At 41.5% G+C, this 24,403-nt stretch overlaps 1 long non-coding RNA gene across 7 annotated transcripts in view; it reads right to left on the minus strand.

The window, feature by feature from the left end:
• Positions 1–24,280, minus strand: part of LOC123637253 — a 78,422-nt gene extending 54,142 nt beyond the window's left edge. For 6 of the 7 annotated variants that reach the window (XR_006734786.1, XR_006734781.1, XR_006734785.1 and 3 more), the window contains exon 1: positions 24,134–24,280. This is a non-coding gene — a long non-coding RNA (uncharacterized LOC123637253). Of the gene's footprint in view, positions 1–310; positions 362–24,133 lie in introns of those variants that run through there. The other variant, XR_006734784.1, reaches the window with a different exon arrangement.
• Positions 24,281–24,403: the final 123 nt, after the last annotated feature.

Genomic DNA, 24,403 nt, shown 5'->3' on the forward strand with positions numbered 1-24,403 from the left:
GCAAGGGGACCAGGGGCAGGAGCCTGGCCTGTGCTTCCTGGGGGCAGGGCCGAGGCCAGGGTTGGGGGCTGCCAGCCCAACTTGCCTTGAAATGATTTTCTGCGCCCCCTGCTGTACTTAGGATTTCAACATATCCTTCTGGGGGGCACAATTCAACCCATAACATTTCTTACCGTTACAGCCTCTCGAAACAAACACCTCCAGGGTGGTCATGAGGAAGAAATGAAATGACAAGTGTAAAAAGTATCCAGCAGGCAGAAGCCCCCAGAAAATGCTAATTTTCCAATAACATACTTTTAGGAGATAATACCTTGATCCAAAATACATATTCAAGAGGTGGGAACTGGAGGCAAAGTGGCTGGCCAGCAGGGAAACATTTTTGGTCATGGAGCCTTTTGTCCCTTTAAAATGTGATTGCACCAGGAAGACAAGTGATCTGTTTGGTCTTTCTTTCATTTGATGAGTTCAAGACAGTGTAACGAATGAACTGCAGGCACATTTCTTTCTGTCTTCTTCACCAATTCTCTTCATAAAGTTAAAAGAAGAAAAACAGGATGTGAACAAACAACTTTTCTTCTACCATATGATGAAATAGAAACGTAGGCATTCCAACAAGGGGGATATGTAACAGCTGGGGACATGTGAGAGCCAGTTAAAGCGCGATGCCATGGCCAAGGGAACACGGTCCGGCACCAAAACATCCTTTCAAAATCAGTTCTCCTCCTGAGCTTCTAAATCACCATGAAGAAAGGAAACAGTACACTGCATTATTGCTTAGAATTTCCCTCATGCCTCAGGCCCTTTGTTCCTTCTCTTCTAAACTCCATCAGTACCTTTTCCCCAGGGGCTGGACTGATGTCACTTCTCCAGTTTTGTCACTTTCTTGTCACTCTTCAGATTCTGCATCACAGACCCCAGCCTAACAGTGACAGAGCCCTGGGTAAAAGTTCTGGGTGGTGAGAAACAAATGAGGCAAAGTCCACGAGCCTCTTGCGTCAGTAGAAGGAAAGGACGTGTTGGGAAGAGTCTCATTTGTCTCCTCACACACGGTAGGGACTTATCCTGGCTGGAGGTCGTGGCCAGTTGGAGTCACGTGTCAGTCCTGCTCACTTGCTAGGAGGCTGCAAATAAAGGCATCTGTGGAGCATCAATTTGGTGGCTGTTGGCGTATTTTCTCCATCCAAGGCACTGTGCTAATCACTGCAGCAAGTCCAGAGACTTTGCACACTGGCGTCTGAGTGCACAGAGAGTTTTCTGAGCCTCCTAGGTGTGCCGCCCTCAGAACTAGCTCAGAGCAACATGAGGTCAGAGGCAAATATTGAAGTCAGGTACATCATTCTATCTAAACATCAATATTTATTTAAGAGACATTCTTTAGTTTTGTGCCACAGGGTCTTAGGTAAAGCCAGAGACTTTATGAATCATGAATTTATGGCTGACACAGTTTTGAAGGAATTGTAAGATACTAGAATCAGGTTCTAAAATGATTTCAACTGGCTGGATAATGGGTCTAATCTAAGAAGCTTAAATTTAAGAGAGATGAGTGTAATTTCTTGAGTACAGCCCAACGAAAACTCTAATTGCCATGTCCAAGAATGAGGGTACAAGACATCATTTGGAATCAGCCCACAGAACAGTGATGGTGGTTTCAATTAGCTCTTGGTCCTCTGATATCCCTTTGTTAGCAAGATGCAGTAAGTACAATCTGAGCTGTCCTTGGTCCTCATGGAACTGACCAGCTGCTTCTGCAATTTTTTTTCAATTCTCTCTGTTGCGCTTGAAGAGAAACATTTACAAAGCAGGGCTTATATAGTGGCAAGCATGCCAAGTGGAAGGGACAGGACCGAGTCTGTGCTGAGAGGGGGTGGCTTGGGCTGCTGAATGAAAGACCATCGAGGGGTGGTCACGGGGCAGGGGAGGCAGTCTGACTGGGCTGGGTCCACAGGGAAGAAGTAGGACCAATAGTGGATGATATAAAAAGGCAGATTTTAGTTTACAAGGTAACTTTTAAATGGCACTTGCATATCAGCTAAGATTTTCCTGCCCATTTGGTTTGTCAGAAACCTGTTCCTCGGCCAGTGGAAATGTAACATTCTCCTAGAATGTGTAGAATCCCTCTTGCATGGTCCCAGACAATTCATATACAAGGCATTGTGTTCATAAAAGACTTTACTGAAGACTTGGAAAGATGACAATGTTGAAATCACAGCATTTAAGAAAAGACAAAGTTCAGTAGTGTACATCCTATTTCTAACTATTCCTTCGTCACTTTCGGCAGTCAGGGTCCAGCACTCTACCTGGTTACTCAGTAGTCCTCCCTCCTCTACCTCTCCCCGTCCATGGCCCCCTCTCTTGCACATAGAGATACCTGGCTGTGTCTTTTCTTGTCTTGTTTCCCACCACCACTGTCAAGAGGCTTATCAGGATTTGCCTACCTCCCTGCCAGGATCCTGGTGCCAGCCCTGAGGCTAATCCATTGTTGCACCCCAGGACATTTACGGGATGAATTCTGTGGGAATGAGATAAACTTATTCGGGAAGTACCAGCTCCCTCAAGCTGGGACCAATGGGAAGTGCTTATACATCATCTGAAGGACCAGCCACCTGGAATCTGGTAGTTGTGCTTCAAGCTTCTATTGTAGGATGGGACCTGAGTAGTCTCCTAAAATGGCCATTTTAGTTCTGACCTACTGTTACTCTCTAATTAGTGCTAAGTTGTAAGTGGCTGATAATTGTGTTGTGTGGGCCATAAAGCAGCTTGGTGGAGGCCACTGTTATGACGATTTAAATTATTCACTCCACAGGTATTTGTTGAGCCTCCCTGTGTGCCTTTTATAGTTCAGGGAATGCTATAGATTAAAATAAGATGGCATACTGTCCTCATGGAAATGACATAACACCATATTGTGCAGGACAGATTCAGAGGGGTCTTTCAGAAAGACCTGTGGGCAATATTTGGTGAGAAGGAAACTTAGTGGTACTTGGACTTACTCCATGGAAGGAGCTAGGCTTATGTGACTTCAGGCATTGTTCATCGCAGACTTGCGTGTCCAGACTCCCTTCTTTTCTTATGGGACATAAGATTAAGACCACATTGGCTAAGATTTCTCAGTGTCTGGTATCTTCTTTGTACTGCACTCTGTGGTGGTTTAGTGATCATGCATCTGAGTTTTATCATTATCAGTAATACTCACATTCACAGAGCCTACAGCTTGACAGGGTTGACACTGTCATATGGGTCAGGAATTACAAACACGCTAATGGAGTACAAAGTGACGCCTTGGAGAGAAACCCCCTTTCTCCTCCCCTTAGAAACATGGCATATGGAGCCCACTGGCAACACAATTCCCAGAAGGCATTGGAGTATTTTGTAGTAAGGGAGTGCGGTGCGGAGAAATAACTAACCAAATTGGAAAGTATTCTCTTTGTCTCAGGTAAGCGAAACACAATCAAATAGTTAATCTTTAGGTTTCTAGAATATAAAAACGGCAAGTTCTTTAATCGGAAGGAAGAGAGGCTATGGCCTGGAAAGGGGAAGTGGCGTTTTTCAAGTTGCATGAGTCAGGCTTTGGTGAAAAATCCCTGTAGGTATTTTAGTAGGAAAAGATTCAGTACAAGGGCTTAGGTGTTTATGAACTCATCTGCTGAGCTGGAGCAGTGGTTCTAGGCTGCTTGGCAGGAATGGTGCCTTTACCATGAGCTTATGAGCTGTGTGAGGGATGCTTCACTTCCATGGGCCCCTTCCTAGGCTCTGGGAGGACCCCTAGCAATTTTGCATGGAAAAGGTATATTCCTTTGCTTAAGAAGCCCTCTGAATTATAAAAGCAAGCATACACCCAGCAAAATGTGGGCTGATCCCTGTTCCCAGGGCAAGAAAGAGCTAGTCACCTTGCTACTCTCTGGAGCCGTAACTGGAGTTAGGAGCTTAAGATGTTTCCCCAATAATAACTAGGGTGCAGAAATGAAGTCACTAAAACTGGGCAGTGTCCTCTGTCACTGTTAAAACTGGCTCTTAGCCCCCAGGAAGAAGAATGGACACTGAAGAGCTGCTTAAAAAAAACTTCGTGACCCATGACCTTGCTTTCTAGGAGAAAACGCAAACAAAGCAGAAAGCTTGCTGCACGTTCTTTTCCTTTAAAAATGTCCCCCTCTGAGGCAGGAAGGAATGCTAGAGATGTTAGTGTATCACTGGGCCAGCTTTCTTGTGGTTGGTTTTGCAAGATATAACATGTTCCATTTGTATTAGTTTCCTAGCAGCTGTGACCATTACTAGACACTTGGTGGCTTAACACGACAGAGTTATCCTCTCACAGTTCTGGAGTCAGGAAGTCTGAAATCGCAGGGCAGAAAAATCAAGGTGTTGGAAGGGCCAAGCTGCATTCAGAGGCTCTATGGGAGGGTGCGTTTCTTGTTTCTTCCAGTTCCTGGTGGCTGCCGGCATTCCTAGACCTGTGGCTGCATCACTCCAATCTCTGCCTCCATGGTGACATCGCTGCCTACTCCTCCGTCTGTGCACAGCAAACGTCCCTCAGCTACCCTCTTATAAATATACATGTGATGGCGTTTATGGCCCACCCAAGTAATCCAGGAAAATCTGCCCATCTCAAGAGCTTTAATTTACTCACATTTGCAGACACCTTTTCCAAATAAGGTAATATTTACAGGTTCGAGGATTAGGGCTTGACAACTTCGGAGCCCTCACTGGGCCCACTACACCATTCTTTCACTAGCAACCTTTCTGTGCCCTATTTTTAAGGAGTCTCTCTTGAAGTGACTTAAAGTCATTTTTCTTTTTTAAAAGAATCTGGCAGTCTTTATATTTTAATCAGCATACTTAACTCACTTACATTTACCAAAAGTACTAATTTACTTAACTTAAAACCAACCATCTTATTGTTTTCTATTTGTCATACCATTTTATATTTTTTCCCCCTCTCAGATTTCTTCCCTTCTTTTGGATGAATAAAATATTTTTATTAGCCACCACACTTCCCTAAGTTCTATATGTGTGCTTTTAAATCATGACAGTGAATTTGCATCCAGAATCTTAGCTGCAAAGGCATGGGGAAGATGTATCACTCTGCTTTTCCACCCTGCCATTTAGAAGAAGTATGAAAGGTAGTTGAGAGCGGCCTTCAGCAGTGTCCAATGCACACAGTGTAGTTCACAGTGCTGTGCCTTTTCCCACTTTCTCCTGTCACTGTCACACAGCATGAGTCACACTGTGTGTTCACAGGCTTTCCAGAACAGAGTGTAGCTTGAGGGCCCAGATGGATGTATATGATCTAAGGAGTTGAACTTGGCAATAGATAAATGTAAGCATCGTGATATAGTTATTTTTTATAATATTAATACTTCAGTAGTTTGTAGACTGGGCTGAACTAGGGAAATGATTGCATGGCTTCTGTTTTGATTTTGAAGGACTGTTACAAAGTCTAGAGAGGTGATTAATAAATGAGAACAGAGAATACAAATCAGTAAAAGAAATTTAAAAATCTTTCAATCAGTAGTTGATCTGTGCAGACTGATAAGATATAGGCATCTGATTGGATAAGGATGAAAATATACTTTATCATTTCATTGATTACTTCTGCCTCCATTTTGGATGAAAACATACCACCACAATTTAGAGTCATACCTAATTTTAATTTTGGTTGTAAAGTAGATGAGAGTGGATTACAGCAGGGGGGAGCAGAATTACATCCACGCTCAGTTTTGTTCCAAGACAGTCTGGCACAGAAATCACAGCCTGCAATGGAGCATCTCATTGTGATTCCTGGGGTGCTAGCAATAGAGGCTGAATTGACAATTTGCCTTAAAATGCAATCCAGGATGGGAGTGAATGCGGGGACAGTTCTGCTGCCCAGAGAGCAAACAGACTTCTGAAACTGCCTAATGATCCGTACAAAATGGATCAGAGTGGTCCTTACCAACTCCGATATTTTCCTGTGGTGAGTTTTAGGTGAGCAACTCTGGGAATGGTATATATTTAAGTAGCCTTCCAAAGACAGCTTTGTGGACTACAGTCTGCCCAGAGCCTCCACTCTGTGGAATTCTCAATGAGGAGATTTCCTTCAGAGTCCAGACATGAGCCTCTCTGCACTCATAGTTTAAACACTTGGGGCAGGTTTTCCAGTACTTAGTAAGTTATTTGGAGATCTCAATTTGTCTTATTGGCATTAGGAATTGTGTGCCAAACAGTTGTTGCCTGCCAGCTAAAAAGAAGTTGCCAGTAGTAACAACAGTTTATATGACATCTCCTGGGACATTAGTTTGAGAGACAGTTTTCTCAGCCAAGATGCATTCCCAGTAATCTACTTCTATGCTGGATCTCTTCTAGGGCATAGGGCAGGCAGGCATGGCAAGCTGCTGTGGGCAAGGAAGGGGGCTCCAAGGTTCTGGAACCTTCCCTCTGGCACGTGGAGCTGGCGCAGCTGTTGATAGGGTCTGACTCGGCCTTCATAATCACACTGCTTCTCTCCTTCTACTGCCTCCTTCTGCTGTGTGGTAGCAGTTAGGGAGAACTTTGATCTTGCTGCAGATTTCATTCATTTGTTCAATTAAATATTTAAGTACGAGTATGGCCATTGTCCTGTGTATTGGGAATTCAATGATGAATAAGGTATGAACCTACTCTTCACTTGCAGCAATTATATCTCAGGGAGCCCCTGCTATCTGCTTCCCCTGCTCCACATGAGTGATGGTACCAACTGGTTTCATTGTGCATTCTTGGATTTAGACTCAGTTGGGCTGTCCGTGGTTTTCAGAAATCTGTTTACTCATTTCTAGTGGACTCCCCGTCTCATTCCTAACACCTGTTTCAATCCCTCCCTTATTCTCAAATCCCAACACCTGACCCAGCCCAGCTTCTGATGACCTCACTTCCTATTCTCTTGAGAAAAGCAAGTCACCCAGTGAGAATCCCTTCAGCTTCCTGCCTCTGCACATCAAAATGTCTCTGTGTCGACAAATACCTTCTCATCATTCTTCCCTGTATCTAATAAAGAAATATACTTCCTTCCTCCCAGCTTCGCCTCCTCTACCTCATCCCCACCCTTTTACCTCCGTTTGCAAACTTGTTCCCTCGACCACTTCCTCTGATCTGCAACCTCAATTTTCCGTTTTCCCTGGGTCCCTCTCATCTGCTTGCAAACAATCCTGTCTTCTACTCCCCAAGAAAGAAAACATTTCCCTCCATCCTTCCACTCCCTGGAATTACCAGTCTTGCTCCTCTCACACAACTTCAAGTGGTCTACTGACGGCCCCAGCACGCCGGCCAACACTGATACTGCTACCCATTGCCTTCGGAGCCCGTCCTGCCCTGGGTGCCATGAAGCTATGCTCTTCAGGGACCTTCCTCCTCCCTGAACACCTATCTGCCATTTTCAAGCGCCCTTCTTCATTCTCTTGCCCTCCCCAACTGCCACACTCCCATGGGTCTTTCCTGGCTAAAAGTCTGTTCTTTTCTCCTTAAATAATCTCCCTCGCGTCTCTGTCCTCATGGCTCCATAATCATCTCGGCACTGTTGTCTCTCAAATTAGCATCACAAGAGCTCACCTCTCTCTCAAGTTGCTGATCTACATTGTCTGTGCACATTTCTACTTGGATGTCTTGCCAAGCACCTTAAGCTCATCACCTTTCCACCAAACCAGTTTTTCCTGCTGCCTGTCCTACCTTGGTTTTTGCACCATCATCCTTCCAGGCACCCTGCCTTTCTCTTGTTCTCCTATTTCAACTGTTTTCAAGACCCATAAGTGTTGCCTCCATCCTATCTCTTTAGATGTTGTCATTTCTTTCAGCTCCCACTGCCACCCCCCTAGTTCAGTCCCTCCCTACTGGGCTCTTATTATTTAAATAGCAACCTCATTAGTCTCCTTCACTAGTCTCTTCCTCTTCAGATGCCTTCTCCTCAACAATATGAGGTTAATCTTTTCAATCACAGTAGGACCATGTCACTTCCTGGCCCCAAAACTGTCAATGGGTCTCTATTGTCCACCAAATGGAAGACAAACTATATCATATGAAATCCAAGTCCTTTCTAATGTGGCCTCAAATACTTTGTGACTTTACCTCACTCGATTTAACTCATATGTCCTATCTTCCATTCAAAAATTGACTACTTGCTAGTCTCCAACACAAGCCTCACTTTCCCACTTCTAAACCTTTGCTTCTTCTGTGTCCTATCTCAAATGCTTTTCCTTTTCACCCTGCCCACCCCATCAAAATCTTAACCATCAGTCAAAGTTTACTTCAAATTCACTGCTTATTTTCCCATTTGGAAGCTCCCTCCTTATTGTTTGGAGCTTCTTATGGTACCTACTACACAATTTACCTAGTCACAAGATACACAGCCAGGGACAGTGGCACATGCCTGTAGTGCCAGCTACTTGGGAGGCTGAGGTGGGAAGATCACTTGAGCCCAGGGGTTCTCAGCTATAGTGTGCTGTGCCAATCAGGTGTCCACACTAAGTTCGGCATCAACATGGTGACCTCCTAGGAGCAGAGAACCACCAGGTTGCCTAAGGAGGATGAACCAGCCCAGGTTGGAAACAGAGCAGGTCAAAACTCCCATGCTGTTCAGCAGTGGGATTGCACCTATGAATAGGCCCTGCATTCCAGCCTGGGCAACATAGTGAGCCCCTGTTTCTTTAAAAAAAAAAAAAAAGACACACAAATACAAATGCCTTATCTCTGCTACTCATTTGTAAGTAAATTTATGTCAGATTTCTCTTTGCATCTCTTCATACAGTGCCTAATAGGCTCAAAGTATGGTCCACATCATTAAGCACACTGTTCATCTCAGCTGAAGTTTTTTCTGCTATAGCAGATAACAGCAAACAGTATATTGATTTACATTCTGAATTGGGAAAGCATTGGATAAAGCAAACAGTAGATTGATTTATGTTCTGGAACAAGCTGCTTATCTCACCACAGACCAGTAAACAGTTCACTAACTGGCACCAGACCACAGACCTCACTTTTAAGTAGTACTGCCCTAGGACACAGTACCTTTCAATAGATTTTTTTTAAAGATTTTATTTATTTTAGAGCAGTTTTAGGTTCACAGCAAAACTGAGCAGAAGGTACAGAGAGTTCTTATATCCCCTCTGCCCCCGCAGAAGAATAGCCTCCCTCATTGTCAACATCCCCCATCAGAGTGTAACATTTGTTACAACTGATGAACCTACATTGACACATCATTATCATCCAAAGTCCATGGATTACATTACGAGTCACTCTTGGTGTTATATATGCTATGGTTTTTGACAAATGTATAACAACATGTATCTACCATTATAGCATCATACGGAGTATTTTAACCACCCTAAAATCCACTGTGTTTCACCTATTCATCTCTCCCTCCTCCCTAACTCCTGGCAACCACTGATCTTTTTACTATCTTCATAGTTTTGGCTTTTCCAGAATGTCATATAGTTGAAATAATATATAGTCTTTTCAGGTTGACTTGTTTTACTTAGCAATATGCATTTACATTGCCTCCATAACTCTTTGTAACTTGAGAGCTCATTTCTTTTCAGTGATGTTCAGATATTCCACTATCTGAATGTACCACAACTTAGTTATTCATTCACCTATTAAAGGACATCTTGGTTGCTTCCAAGTTTTGACAATTATAAATAAAGTTTCTATAAATATCCATATGCAGGTTTTTATGTGGATATAAGTTTTCAATGGATAAACTTATAGATTTGGAAGTGGGAAAATAGGCTTGTGTTTGAGACTAGTAAGCAGTGTTGGTATTTACCCAAAGGTAAAATTGCTGGATCATATGGTAAGAGAGTATATTGAGATAAGAAAAGGGAAAAAATAAATAAATAATGGTCAAAACCTTTCCAATTTGATAAAAAACATTATTCTATGCATCTAAGAAGCTCAACAAATTCCAAGTAGGATAAACTTAAAGAGATTTACCTCTAGACACATCATAATCAAACTACTGAAAAACAAAGAGAAAATCTTGAAAGCAACAAGAAGTGACTCATCATATACAAGGTGGCCTTAATAAGATTAACAGCTAATTTCTCATCAGAAATCACAAAGGCCAAAAGTCAGTGGGGTGACATATTCAGAGTGCTGAAAGAAAAAGATTGCCAAGAATTCTATATCCAGAAAAGTATACTTCAAAAATGTAGGAGAAATTAAGACATTAGCACATAAAGAAAAAAAATAGAATTTGTTGCGAGAAAACCTGCCCTGCAAGAAACACTAGAGTCCTTCTAACTGAAATGAAAAGATGTTAGATAGTAACTCAATCCATACACAAAAAAAAAAGAACGCTGGTAAAGGTAGCTATGGAGGTAAATATAAAAGACAGTTTAACTGTATTTTTTGTTTGTAACTCTTTTCTTCTATCAGATTTTTAAAAAGCTACATAAATTAATAAATATAAAACTGTGTTGATAGGCTTATAATGTATAATGGTATAATTTACGTGACACTAATAGCACAAAAGAGGGTGAAGAAAACAAAACTAAATAGGAGCAAAGTTTACATTTTTTTGAAATTTAGTTGATATCAATCAGAACTAGATTGTTGGCCGGGCGAGGTGGCTCACGCCTATAATCGTAGCACTCTGGGAGGCCAAGGCGGGTGGATCGTTTGAGCTCAGGAGTTCCAGACCAGCCTGAGCAAGAGCAAGACCTCGTCTCTACTAAAAAAATACAAAGAAATTAGCTGGACAACTAAAAATATATATATATAAACTAGCCAGGCACGGTGGCACATGCCTGTAGTCCTAGCTACTCAGGAGGCTGAGGCAGAAGGATTGCTTAAGCCCAGGAGTTTGAGGTTGCTGTGAGCTCGGCTGACACCAGGGCACTCTAGCCTGGGCAACAGAGTAAGACTTTGTCTAAAAAAAAAAAAAAAAAAAAAGAACTAGATTGTTATAACTTAAGAAGTTAATTACAGGCTTGGTGCAGTGGCTCACGCCTGTAATCTTAGCACTCTGGGAGGCCGAGGTAGGAGGATTGCTTGAGCTCAGGAGTTCAAGACCAGCCTGAGGAAGAGTGAGACTCCCTCTCTACTAAAAAATAGAAAAAATTAGCTGGGTGTGGTGGTGTGCACCTGTAGTCCCAGCCACACGGGAGGCTGAGACAGTAGGATTGGTTGAGGCCAGGAGTTTGAGGTTGCTGTGAGCTAGGCTGATGCCATGGCACTCTAGCCCAGGCAACAGAGCAAGACTCTGTCTCAAAGAAAAAAAAAAAAAAAAGAAGTTAATTATAATCCCTAGGGCAACCAATAAAGATGTAACTCAAAACTATATATAGAAAAAGACAAGTGAATTAATGTTATTAATATAAACTAGAAATATCTACTTAACATAAAAAAAGCAGAACCAGAGGAAACATGAAACAAAAAAATGACATATAGAAAATAAATACTAAATTGGCAGTTGTAAATCCCACCTTATCAATAATTATAGTAGTAAGGTAATTAAATATAAATATGAAATGTAAATGTTTATTTCTTCCTTCAGTTCTGTCAGTTTTTGCTCCTTACGTTTTGGGGCTCTGTTGTTGCAAACAAGTCAACAATAATAACTGTAGACTTCAATACCCCACTTTAACGAATAAAGCAACTTGACAGAAGATCAACAAGGAAATGGAAGACTGCAACACTGTAAACCAACTAGACCAGCTGGTCCGAGTGCAGTGGTGTTTACAACTAATTGATCACAACCAGTTACAGGTTCCTTTCCTCCTTCTCCACTCCCACTGCTTCCCTTGACCAGCCAAAAATAAAATTAAAAATATGTATAAATTAAAAATAATTTAACTAGACCTAACAGACATCTATGTAAGACTCTACCCAACAACAGCAAAGTACACATTCTTCTCAAGTACACATATAACACTCCCCAAAATAAACCATATGTTAGCCATAAAACAAGTTAATTTTAAATTCAAAAAGATTGAAATTATCACATAAAGTATGTTCTCCAACTACAAAACAATTAAATTAGAAATCCACAACAGAAAGTGGTTTAGGAAATTCACAAATATGTGGAAATTAAACAACTCAATCCTAAATAACCAATGGATCAAAGAATAAAAAACAGGCAAAATTAGAAAATACTTTGAGATCAATGAAAATTTTTTTAAAAATACCAAAACTTATAAGATGTAGCTAAAGTAGTGCTTAAAGGGAAATTTACAGGTGTAAATACTTTTATTAAAAAGAAGATCTTAGCCAGGCACAGTAGCTCACGCTTGTAATCCTAGCACTCTGGGAGGCTGAGGCGGGAGAATTGCCTGAGCTCAGGAGTTAGAGACCAACCTGAGCAAGAGTGAGACTCCATCTCTACAAAAAATAGAAAAATTAGCCGGGCACCGTGGTGTATGCCTGTAGTCCCAGCTACTCAGGAGGCTGAGGCAAGAGGATCACTTGAGCCCAGGAGCTGGAGGTTGCAGTGAGCTACGATGATGCCACTGTACTCTACCCCGGGAGACAAAGCAAGACTCTGTCTCAAAAAAAAAAAAAAAAAAAAGAAAAAGAGAGAGAATATTATGAACAATAATATGCCAACAAATTATATAACCTAGATGAAACAGATAAATTCTTAGACAAATATAACACAGTTATATAGATATTGGCACTATATTTATCTGTTCATAACACATTCATAAACACGTATTTCCAATGACTAACGGAAAATTAAGGAAGGAGATAGCTGCATTTTGAATACTGGAGGATGAATCTCTCATATGCCTTCTTTTATTTCTTTATTTTGTTCTTCGGTTCCCCTCTAAAGCTACAGCTGACTGTTTAAATAGGATTAATGGAGAACAGTTGAAGAACCTTGCCTTTTCTTTAAAATATCCTCAGAAGAATGGCTCATTATATGTGTATAAATTAATAAAGATATTATTTGTTTCCAGAAGAGCAGTGCAATCCACAAACTTGAGGAAATGGAAGAATTTCACACCATGGTGGGCTATTACATTGTTTAACAGGCTCTGCTAACACAAGCCATAATCACTGGATGACCTACTGCTAGGCATGTACTAGAGAACCTGCAAATTACAGCCTGCCTCTGCAGGTAATACCTTAGCCCCTGTTAATGGGCTTTTCAAAGCCATTTACAAATCTGTGTATTTATGGGGTTTGTATTTATAGGATGCCAGAGCCTGCTTGTTTCACAAGGTTAAGAAACATTTTATACAAGTGTTTTGCTAAATATTTAACCTCATAATTTCTCATCATCTGGTAAATTTTTTTTCATATGCTGGCACTACACTTTCAAATGGTAGTAAGGTAAAATTTCCATCGATCCATTTAGGAATATTGGTTAGAGAATCATATTTTGAAAGCAGGAGATATCAGGTACATAAAAATCCTGGGAATTAATACCTTTGGTACTTAAGAAAGAAGTTTGATTCTTCAGCAAATGTCAGGAAAGATCTTTGAAGATTAGAATGACGTCAAGGCATGGTTGTATTTTGGATCTATTAACTATATACGTTCTTGCTAGACACAAAGGCAATGTCTCAGGCAATCCACTCATATTGACCTGGTCCTGCACTGCTCAATAAGCCACACCTGGCTGTTGAGCACCTGAAATGTGGCTAGTCTGGATGGAGATGGGCTATAAGGGTGAAGCACACACTGCATTTCAAAGACTTAGTACCAAAAAATTGTAAATTATCTCAATTTTTTTTAATGTAGCTTACATGTTGAAATATTTTGGATAAATATTTTGGGCTGAATGAAATATAATATTAAAATTAATTTTACCTGTTTCTTTTCACTTTTTTCAATGTGGCTACTCAAACATTCTAAATTACATATGTGGCTCGTATTATGTCTCTTGGATAGCAATGACCTAGTCTGGCACAGACAACTTGACATATCCAAAGGGAGAATGCTGGAATTGGCATCACAAACTTGCAGGACCCAGGAATGGCTGCAGAAATTTTCTTCCTGAAAATTCTCTATGGAGAACTTAAGAAGAATGGTATCAGGTTTTCTCCATCATTTTTTAAGGCAGTTTTCAGAAGACTAAAGAGGGAGGTAGTAGGTAAAAAAAATAAAAAATAAAAAAATCAACTGGCTACTGTATAAAGGGGTGTTCAGGCCTGGGTCTAATTATAGGTCGATTCAGCCACTGGAAAGGTTGTTTGATAATGTTCCAGTTTATGACCTAATGACCAACATTATCAAATTACTCCCTTCTGTGCTTTGGTATCATATTTATGAGCTCTTTCATTAGTACTAACTTCAAACAAAGATTGAAAAGTTAAGAGGCCTCTAGGTACTCCTGACCCGTATTAGAGCCGGGTCCATTCTGGAGCCACTACGGGCCTAGAGAGATTTCTTCATCTCGGGAGCCACCCTAGATTTTTCTAGTTTGAATATAACCCAGTAGTTCACTCTGGGACAGCCACTTCTTGGGACTCTGCCAAGCCATCTGGTGCCTTTGACGCTCAGCAGAACAGCCTAGAAAAGGTCTGTTCTTTGGACCTCCAGGTATCCTTTGCCCTACACTCCTCCCCCTACATACACCTAGATGCCCCAAACAGAACAAGATTTCGTAAACCTCTCAATCCAGGTTTTACTTAGGTTTGTAATATTTATTTTATTAGCAATAAAAGCACACCACTAAAAAAGATGTCCAAAGTAGAGAAAATAATTTTTTAATTTATAATAAAACTAAATTCAGAAATTTTTCAGAGTAGTACCAACACCCAAAACAACCACTACTAACAATTACATGATATCTGTTCAAGCCCTTTCTTACACACACATGGGTAATATTAAGGTGAGTGTACGTTTTAATATTTTTAGAAGTTATCATACATTCCTGCCTATGCTTATCTGGGCATACAAGTCTAAAAGCCACAGTCCCTGCTGTCAGGAGGTCCCCTGCCAGGAAAATGTTTTAAGCCTCCTTAGAAGCTTCTTTTTTCCCCCCAATCTCAACAAAATTCCAGTGTGTATACAGTCTAGATGAAAATCAGATAAATGATGGTTTATTAGTAGAATTTAATTTCCTAATTTCAAATTTATAATATTTATTTTGAAATACTAATTTGTTTTTCTCCCCTCCATGCCCACATCATCCCACACCCAGTTTGAGCAGGTGCCCGGTTTGATGTTTCTTTGCCTCAGGAAGTTTTACAGAGTGAATAACAACGCTGTTCTAAGGCTCTTCCGCCCTCTGCAGAGGACAAAGCCAGTGTTACAGAACAGGTACTCGGCTGAGGATCCTGTGGCTTGTTAGAAATTTGAACTAACGAGCTCCCCACGACCTCTGAGATCAGAACCTCTGAGGATGAGATCCAGGAACCTCTTTTAACAAGTTCTTTAGGCCATGAATATGCACATCAAAGTATGAAAAGTGTCTGGTTAGAGGGATTCCACAAGGAAAAGGGTGAATGGCACACCTTTGGGAGGGAGCCAGGCCCCTGGACATGCAAGGTTCCAGGGCTACACCTGAGAAGGTGTTGCGATCTCAGGTGACACAGCACTGTCTTATCCTATGTCTCCATGACAGATAGGGAAGCAATGCATAGACAGTGAAGGTGGCGATGTGTACACAATAGGCTGCTAACCAGAAGTCCCTACCCAATCCACTGGCTTTGGATTTTGGACCCTATAGAGGCCTACAGCCTTTTCAGGGGTCCCTACAGTGACTAAGACACTCATCAGGGGACAGAGCCTATAGTACAATTTATTTTTATTAAAAAGGATCTGGGCACAGTGGCCTATAGTTCAGCTACTCAAGAGGCTGAGGCAGGAGGATCATTTGAGCTCAGGAATTTGAGACTGCAGTGCACTATGATCTCACCTATGAATAGCCACTGCACTCCAGCCTCGGCAACACAGCCAGACCCCATCTCTAAAAAACAAAAAAAACCACCACCACCCAAAAGAACAAAGAACTAGAGAATTCTTGCACACCTGAGATTGTGGACTGAGATTCTTCCCTACTACATGTATTATAAAGTCAAAAAATGAGACAAACCATTTTGATGAATATAAAATTCTTCAATTGGGGGTCAAGAATGACACTTGCTATTCTATATCAGCCTCACCCTCTGAAACATTTCTTTATTAGGGTTTTTATTTTGCATACTATGAAAGAAACCCTTGACCACACTGATAGATAGCACTGTATTCATTTCTACAGTGTTGTCTGAGTAGGCCTACACAGAATTACAACTTTTCTCAATATCGCTTGGCAAGAAGTTAAAGGTTAAAAAGGGGGAATTGTAGGGATGAGGAGTAGAGGTTAAACAAACGCTTTATCCAGACACAGGTAAAAAAGAAAAAACAAAAGCTATCCTGGTAGCACAATTAAATAAGTTTCTTAATTACAACTTTGAAAGTTGGAATTCCATTAAGAGTAATAATAAATTACAGCTAAGATGGGGGCTCTTGCAAAGAAAGCCATATATAAGCATAATGGTATGGCTTATCATTTCTCAACGGGCAAGGTCAAAATCCAGGTACCAAGAAGAATTGTCTTATGAAATTATATCAGCGGTTCTCAAATGTGGGTGTGCATTAGAATCACCTGCAGAGCATGTCAAAACACAAACTGCTGGGCCCCACTTTTTCCCCCCCTCTCAGTTTCTGCTTCAGTAGGTCTGACAAATTCTCAGATGATGTTGGTCCAAGGGCCACTATTTGAGAGCCACTAGAACAGACTACATGGCTACACTCCATTGCTTGCCTCGTCCAGATGTACTTGCGAGGAAGAAGACTTCTGAACACCTCCTTCAATGGTGTCTGGGCCTGGACTAGGGCTGAACTGAAGCAATTGATCATCATTATCCATCTTCTTTCATACTAGGACTGACTGCACAGTAGAATCATTGGGAGAATCTTCTGTAAAGCGCTGAAGCCCAGGTCCCACCTCCAGAGAATCTGATGTCACTAGTCTATGACAGGAGCTGGGTAAAATGTGTAGAGTCATCAATACCAATTAAGGCAATGGCTCGACCTTTCCTCACATTGGCAATACCTGATATCCTTTTAAAAACTATCTTGGCCTGGCTCTGCTCCAGAACAATTGTCAGAATGGCGGGGGAGGGAAAGGGCGACTTGACTTTTTTGTTTTGTTTTTATATTTTAATTAACAACTAGAAATAGATTTTTATTTCTCAAAGTTTTAGGTTTACAGAAAAATTGAGTAGAGAGTACAAAGTGTTTCCATATACTCCCTACCCGCCATGCCCCACAATTTCCCCTATTATTAACATCTTGCATTGGTGTGGTTAACTAGTTACAATTGATGAACATTAATGAATTGATGAATATTCATATATTATCATTAATTGAAGCCCATAGTTTACATTAGGGTTCATTCTTTTGTGTTGTACAGTTCTGTGGTTTTGCCAAATGCACGATGTCATGTAACCACCATGTATACAGTATCATACACAATTGTTTCAGCCTTGCTGAAATTTTTTTATCATTTATAATTAAAGTATAAATTAAAATTTCATTTATAATATGGAAAAACAGAAAACAACTTATACGTCCAGGAACAGGAATTGCGTAAGAAACAGCGCTGATTTCAAATGATGAAATACCAGTAACTATTTAAATTATCTTGAGGAAGTGTTCTCATGGTATAGAAAAATGTTTTTCAGATTTTGCTGAGTTTTTAAAAGGAAAATTACCCAAAATATGCATTATATTTTGTCATGTAAAAAATATATACATGGACACAGAAAAAAGTCTAGAATATATTTCACCAAAATTTAACTGTGTTTCTCTTGTATAATAGTGATTTTTTTTTTTTTGAGAGATAGTCTCACTCTGTTGCCTGGGTTAGAGTGCCATGGCGTCAGCCTGGCTCAAAGCAACCTCAAACTCCTGGACTCAAGCAATTCTCCTGCCTCAGCCTCCCGAGTAGCTGGGACTACAGGCATGTGCCATCACGCCCAGCTAATTTTTCTATATATTTTTAGTTGTCCAGCTAATTTCTTTCTATTTTTTTAGTAGAGACGAGGTTTCACTCTTGCTGAGGCTGGTCTCGAACTCCTGAGCTCAAACGATCCACCTGCCTCGGCCTTCCAAGTGCTAGGATTACAGGCGTGAGCCACCATGCCCCGCCAATTGTGATATTTTTAACCTCTTTTCAATTTAATTATATTTTGTGATTTTTTTATGATAAGCATGTATTATTTATATAATTAATGAAAGAAAAGAAAGCCAGGGGACAGACTGTAGCCTCTAAATATCATTTCCTACTACAATAAAACAGGGCTACTTAAAGAAATGGCTGATTCTTGGCTGACTTCGAAAAGCAAGGAAGAAATCCAAGGGGTTCATCAAGTGGATTTAGTAGCCAACCTGGAGAGACTGGCCAGCAATGGGATAATTTGTGCTTCAATAAGAATAATAACTATAAAGGATTGAATTCCATCAAGTATGCTAAATTCATGCATTGTTAGTGGTAACTTTAAAGCATTCTATTAAGTGGGTAGCTAAAGATTCATTATTCTGATAACTGATAAATAAAAGAATCAATCATTTAACCTACCTCTGTACAAACTGTAACCCTTATTTAGTGAGGGGTAGATTCTCTTTGCAGACATACTCCAGGTAACCTATGAATATCATTGCCTCCAAATCAGACCCCAGTCAGATCAGACCTCTTGATCTAACTACCAGTTCACAGGAAATGCTGGGGACAGAAGAGTATCTTAAATGCCACCACAAGGATGTAATCAGCCAAATTCAGAATGTAGGAAATTATACAGGACAAATCAACTGATTTCTTCCAAAAAGAATTGAAAAGAGCCTCCGCGGCGCGACACGTAGTTTAGCAGCGCCGTCGGCCCCGGAGGCGGATCCAGAAGCTGGGTTTTGGAGACCTTGTCCAGCAGAGCGTTTCTTCGTTGTCAGCTTCTTATCCCACCCTTCACCCGCCCCCTTGTGATTTCCCCTCAATGCGCTCTGGGAGCTACTTTGTTAGGGATCGGCAGCTCAGATTCATCCTTGAGACAGGCTGCCTAGGCTGCTGTCTCAGCCCAGAACAAAAGGATCCCCAGCAATGGAGCAAAATCGTGGAACTCTTTTGCAAAAGGGGCTGGGGGAAGCTCAGCAGCTGAAAGTACAACCTGGAATTTCCCTAGTAAGCAAACGCCCACATATTTAAATGGGGCAGGGGGGAAATGAATGCATGTAGCTGAGAATTGATGTACAGGTAAATGCTGAAATTATGCAGTAGCTAAATTATGCTCTTCTGCTTGGATAGTGCAGACCTGCACAAACCTTAATATTAATTTGTAAAGAATGACTTTGTTGAGGTATGACATTTCTTTTTCCTTAGCTTTTAGTTATTCATTTTGCCAGATGAGACCTGTATGAGTACCACTAAAATACTTCATATTAATTCAAATTAAAAACAGAAACTCAACATAAAGTCTATTCTTAACACCACCATACTTTTACAAAATCATCTTTATGAACTGGACAGGACAGCAACTTTTTAAATATTCATCTACTCCAAATCCCTTCCTTTTCCCTCCCCTGTAAGGTTTATTACACTGTACTTGTAACTTACAATTGGTATGACTCACCAGCAGAAGGAAACTGGATATGACTGGGACTTAGTTTCCTCATTCAGTAGAGATTAATGGAGCACTTACTACATTGAATGTACTGTCTTTGGGCCTCGAAGGATACAAAAAAATGAAGATCTGGCCCCTGCTTTGCATTCTAGTTGAGATAAGACAGGAACACTGATAACTACTATAGAATATATAAGTTCTGTCTTATTTAAGATGAGAGCCAGTAAAACCGTGAACTTCAAGAGCCAGGCCTCTTATGTTCCAGATGCTGTGTCGCACAATTTACAATGTTCTTCCTTGATCTTTATAGCAACCTCTAAAGGAGTTAATTGCCATTCCCATTTTACAACTGATAAAACAGGATCTGAGAAATTACAAGTGGAAGGAAATAAGACCTGAACACATATACAGATGTGAAGAGTGGTTTGCAGGCTTTTACATTTCTGTTAGTTCATTGATGTTATCCATCTTCAAGGTTTCAGTTTATACCTATATCTGAAATTCATAACCTTGAAGAAACCATGGATGGGTTTCAGAAGGTCTATGAAAAAATTGTGTGCATGCTTTCCTCTTAGAGATTTTTCCATGATATTTTTAAAATGTTTTATGATCTTAGAAGCTTTAAAATTATCCACATATTTGGACTTCCTTCTCCCTGAGCTCGAGGCCCTTATTTCCAAATGTCTACTGGAAAGCTACTTTTATATCCTATAGATTGCTTACCTTCCTTGTCAATTCTTCCCCCAAAGCTACCTGCCGCTCCTGCTGTATTCTCTGGCTTGATGAATGATACATCACTGTACATCTCCTGGTAACTCCCACTTCTTCACTATCTCCTCCTACCCGCTTCCCCAACTAGTTATTTACTTCATCTGTTTAGCTGGATTTAGTTCAATTGAATAAATATTGATTACATGCTAAAAAAAAAAATTGGAAACAAAACCTGTGAATAAAAGAAACTTGAGAAACATTTCAACTTAATGCAATGTGTGAATCTTGATCCAAACAAACTAAATGTAAAATAACAGGAGACAATTGGGGAAATTTGTGTGTTGAATGAATAGTGATATCTCTGACCTTTGGTCAAGTTTTTAAATGTGATGATAATATTGTGATTACATTTTTACAGAGTCCCTGTCCTTTAAAAGCATATATCAAAATGTTTACAAAGAAAATGATATAATAATGATATTTCCTTTGTCAACCTTAAATAATGAGATTCAGAAAAATATGATTAAATATAGGGTTTATTGGAGTGCAAAATTTGAGGATAACTATCTAGGAAACACAGACTCCAAGCAAACGGTTTCAGTGTTCCAGAGTGGAAAAGTTAAGGTTTAAATTATATAGGCAGTAACAGAGAAATTTTAGCAGGATTACATTTTCCATACAAGAACCAGTGCATATTTGGTTGGTTACAGATAGCTACATTCCAAGGAAGATTACTTTATTACTCTGAGAAGGGATAAAGATCTGAGAGGGTCTTATCTCTGGTGCTGCCTTCTCTTCCTGATTATTTATAGGAAAAAGGGCAGAAGATGCAGCTGCGTGTCCTGTGACTTGGGCCATATAGCCACATTCCTCTCAAGGCTCAGAAATAATTTAAAGGTCCAATAGCTTTAAGTTTGAATTATTTCATTTCACACCTTCAAAATAAGCCATGGGGAGAGAGAGGAAGTGGCTGAGAGTATACTTGAAATCAAATCAGCCATGAGTTGATCATTATTGAACCTAAGTTACGAGTGCATAAAGCTTCATTATACCAGTCTCTTTACTTTCAGGAATGTTTGAAATTTTCAGTAATAAAATGACAGAAAGGATAACGATATCCTCCTTTTCCTCTCACTCCCTCAAAGAATGAGGGGTAAGGCTTGTCATGTTTTCTGCTGGGGCAGTAGGGGAGGGGAATTAAAAAGACTGAGTGGCACTTGGCAGCCTGTGTAGGGAAAGAAGGTCCTGAAGGTTAGAGCTAGCAATGGTAGCTTTGGATCAGGGAAAAAAACAGCTGAGGCAGAGCTGTTAACTGAAAAATAAAGACCAAGAAGCTGTGCTGGGCCTGAAGACTCAACAGCTGCAAAGCCTGTTCCTTTTAGCCTGAGCAAAAAGCCTGTAGCCAATCATGAGTCCTGAACTCTGGAACAACAAAAAAAGAGCCATTTTGCTCATTTTACAAACATTGATTACATGCCCAACACTGTGCTCGTTGAGATAGGCTCCTGAAAAGAGTCAAGCTAGAATCCTGGCCCTTCAGAAGCTCACAACATTAAAAAAGCCAAAAACTGTATTTGGGAAGCAGTATTGCTGGTACAGTGTTTTTTTTTGTTTTTTGTTTTTTTTTTAGCAGTCCAATTCAATTTTATTTTCCACAAAAACATGTCAGGGCAGGAATATTTCAAACCATGTCAACCAGATAGCCAGTATAATGGCACAGATAAGTTTTTTTTTTTTTTGAGACAGAGTCTCACTCTGTTGCCCAGGCTAAAGTGCCATGGCATCAGCCTAGCTCACTGCAACCTCAAACTCCTGGGCTCAAGCAATCCTGCTGCCTCAGCCTCCCGAGTAGCTGGGACTACAGGCATGCGCCACCATGCCCAGCTAATTTTTTCTATATATATATTTTAGCTGTCCATATAATTTCTTTCTATTTTTAGTAGAGACGGGGTCTCGCTCTTGCTCAGGCTGGTCTTGAACTCCTGAGCTCAAAGGATCAGCCTGCCTCAGCCTCCCAGAGTGCTAGGATTACAGGCGTGAGCCACCACGCCCGGCCCACAGATAAATTTGATAAGTTCTCTGAGCGGCAGTAGGGGCCGGACTTGTGTGGGACTGGGAGACTGCGGTGCGTGCCCTCGCGGCTGTGGTGGGCCAGACGCAGCTGGTACAGTGTTAATGTGCAAGCATAACATACAAAAGCCACATGAAAAATTGGAGGAGCACCTAAGTTTGCCTCTAGTTAAGCAGGGCAGGTTTTCACAGAAGAAACAGCTTTTGAGTTAAAACTTGAAGGCTGACCGGGCGCAGTGGCTCACGCCTGTAATCCTAGCACTCTGGGAGGCCGAGGCAGGTGGATCGCTCAAGGTCAGGAGTTCGAGACCAGCCTGAGCAAGAGTGAGACCCCCGTCTCTACTAAAAATAGAAAGAAATTATCTGGCCAACTAAAAACATATATACAAAAAAATTAGCCGGGCATGGTGGCTCATGCCTGTAGTCCCAGCTACTCGGGAGGCTGAGGCAGTAGGATCGCTTAAGCCCAGGAGTCTGAGGTTGCTGTGAGCTAGGCTGATGCCACGGCACTCACTCTAGCCCGGGCAACAAAGTGAGACTCTGTCTCAAAAAAAAAAAAAAAAAAAAAAAAACTTGAAGACTAACTTGGTGTTTGCCAGGACAAGAACCAGGAGCAAGAGGTCATCTGAGGAAGAAGGAAATGAATTTGCAACACATAGCATGAAACTGCAAAGACACATTTTGGGAAGTACAGTTCATTTTGCTAGAGTGGGGGAGGGGTGGTTTCCTAGGACCTGTTCCCTGCCTGCATAGATCTCCATAGTTTCTCTCTCTTGTTCTAGGTCTGCCACAAGGAGAAAGCCTTGCCTGGATCCCTTTCCAACTTCAAGGAAAACTTCTAAGTTGTGGGCCAGGCTGCATTTTGGAGCATAGACGCAGTCCAAGAAACATTTATAACAAACAGGAAACTAAGAGGGTTTAAAGCCCAACAAAAACATGTGAGGTGAGGGGCAACAACCTACTTCCTACAATTATAGACCCTGAAGAAAGCAGGAAGATGAGTCAATCAAAAACCAATGTTCTCAATTTCTTTACCGTCAGCAGTAGGCTTTTGACACAACCCAAGTTTATACAGACTCTATGTCACCTAGCATTTATTAATATTCCCAAACAAATCCTTTCCCCTTTTATTATTAATACACAATTTAAGTGTTCATTTAAATAGGTAGTTGGATGCACTTATTTCAAAATTACAGATTACACATGAAATACCATAACAAAAAAAGGTTGTTGTGAGAAGCGGTTGAGAGAAGCGGTAAGAAATCAATTAGCATTAAAAAACTGTTAAAAGACAACTGGACAATATGCGCTCTAGCTTTGGATTTTTTTTTTTTTTACAGAATGTTTTGTGGGTTTTGTTGTGTGACCATTATCTAGCTCTATCGCCTAGGCTGGAGTGCAGTGGCACCGTCACAGCTCACAGCAACCTCAAACCCCCAGGCTCGAGGAATCCTTCTGCCTCAGCCTCTCCAGCAGCTGAGACTGCAGACGCACACCACCACGCCCAGCTAATTCTTTTCCCGTTTTTTTGGTAGAGACGGGCCTCCCTATGTTGCTCAGGCTGGTCGCCACCTCCTGGCCTCGGCGACCCTCACGCCGCCGCGGGCCCCCAGAGTGCTGGGATTACAGGCCTGAGCTACCGCGCACAGCCAAAAAGCGTATGAAACGGTTTAGAAAGCAAGGCCTTTGCCACGTGCCTTGCACAGTAAACTTCACAAACTTCCGTTGAGCGATTTCACAACGGCGCTCGCACGCCCGCCCACCCGCTCCCAAGGAAGCTTCTCGTTTCTCTGTGGGTTACTTACTCTGGCTTCCGCGGTGCTAGGCGCCCCACTGCGTAGGCTCTCCCTGCCCCAGGGGTTCTAGGCTGGCGCAAGCCCTCGCCTCCGCCCACAGGTTCCCGAGAGCCCGGGGACCGCCCACGGCCAGACACTTGCCTGCACCCGGGCGTTAGGCCGGCGCACGACGCCGCGAGTCGGGCGGGGCGGGGCCAGGGCCAACCCCGCCTCCCGCCGCCTCGCACGCCCCGCGGCTCCAGGTGCGCTTGCGCCGTGGCCCCGCCCCCGCCCCGTCCC

Source organism: Lemur catta, chromosome 4, assembly GCF_020740605.2.
Source record: "Lemur catta isolate mLemCat1 chromosome 4, mLemCat1.pri, whole genome shotgun sequence".
NCBI classification, from domain to species: Eukaryota; Metazoa; Chordata; class Mammalia; order Primates; family Lemuridae; genus Lemur; species Lemur catta.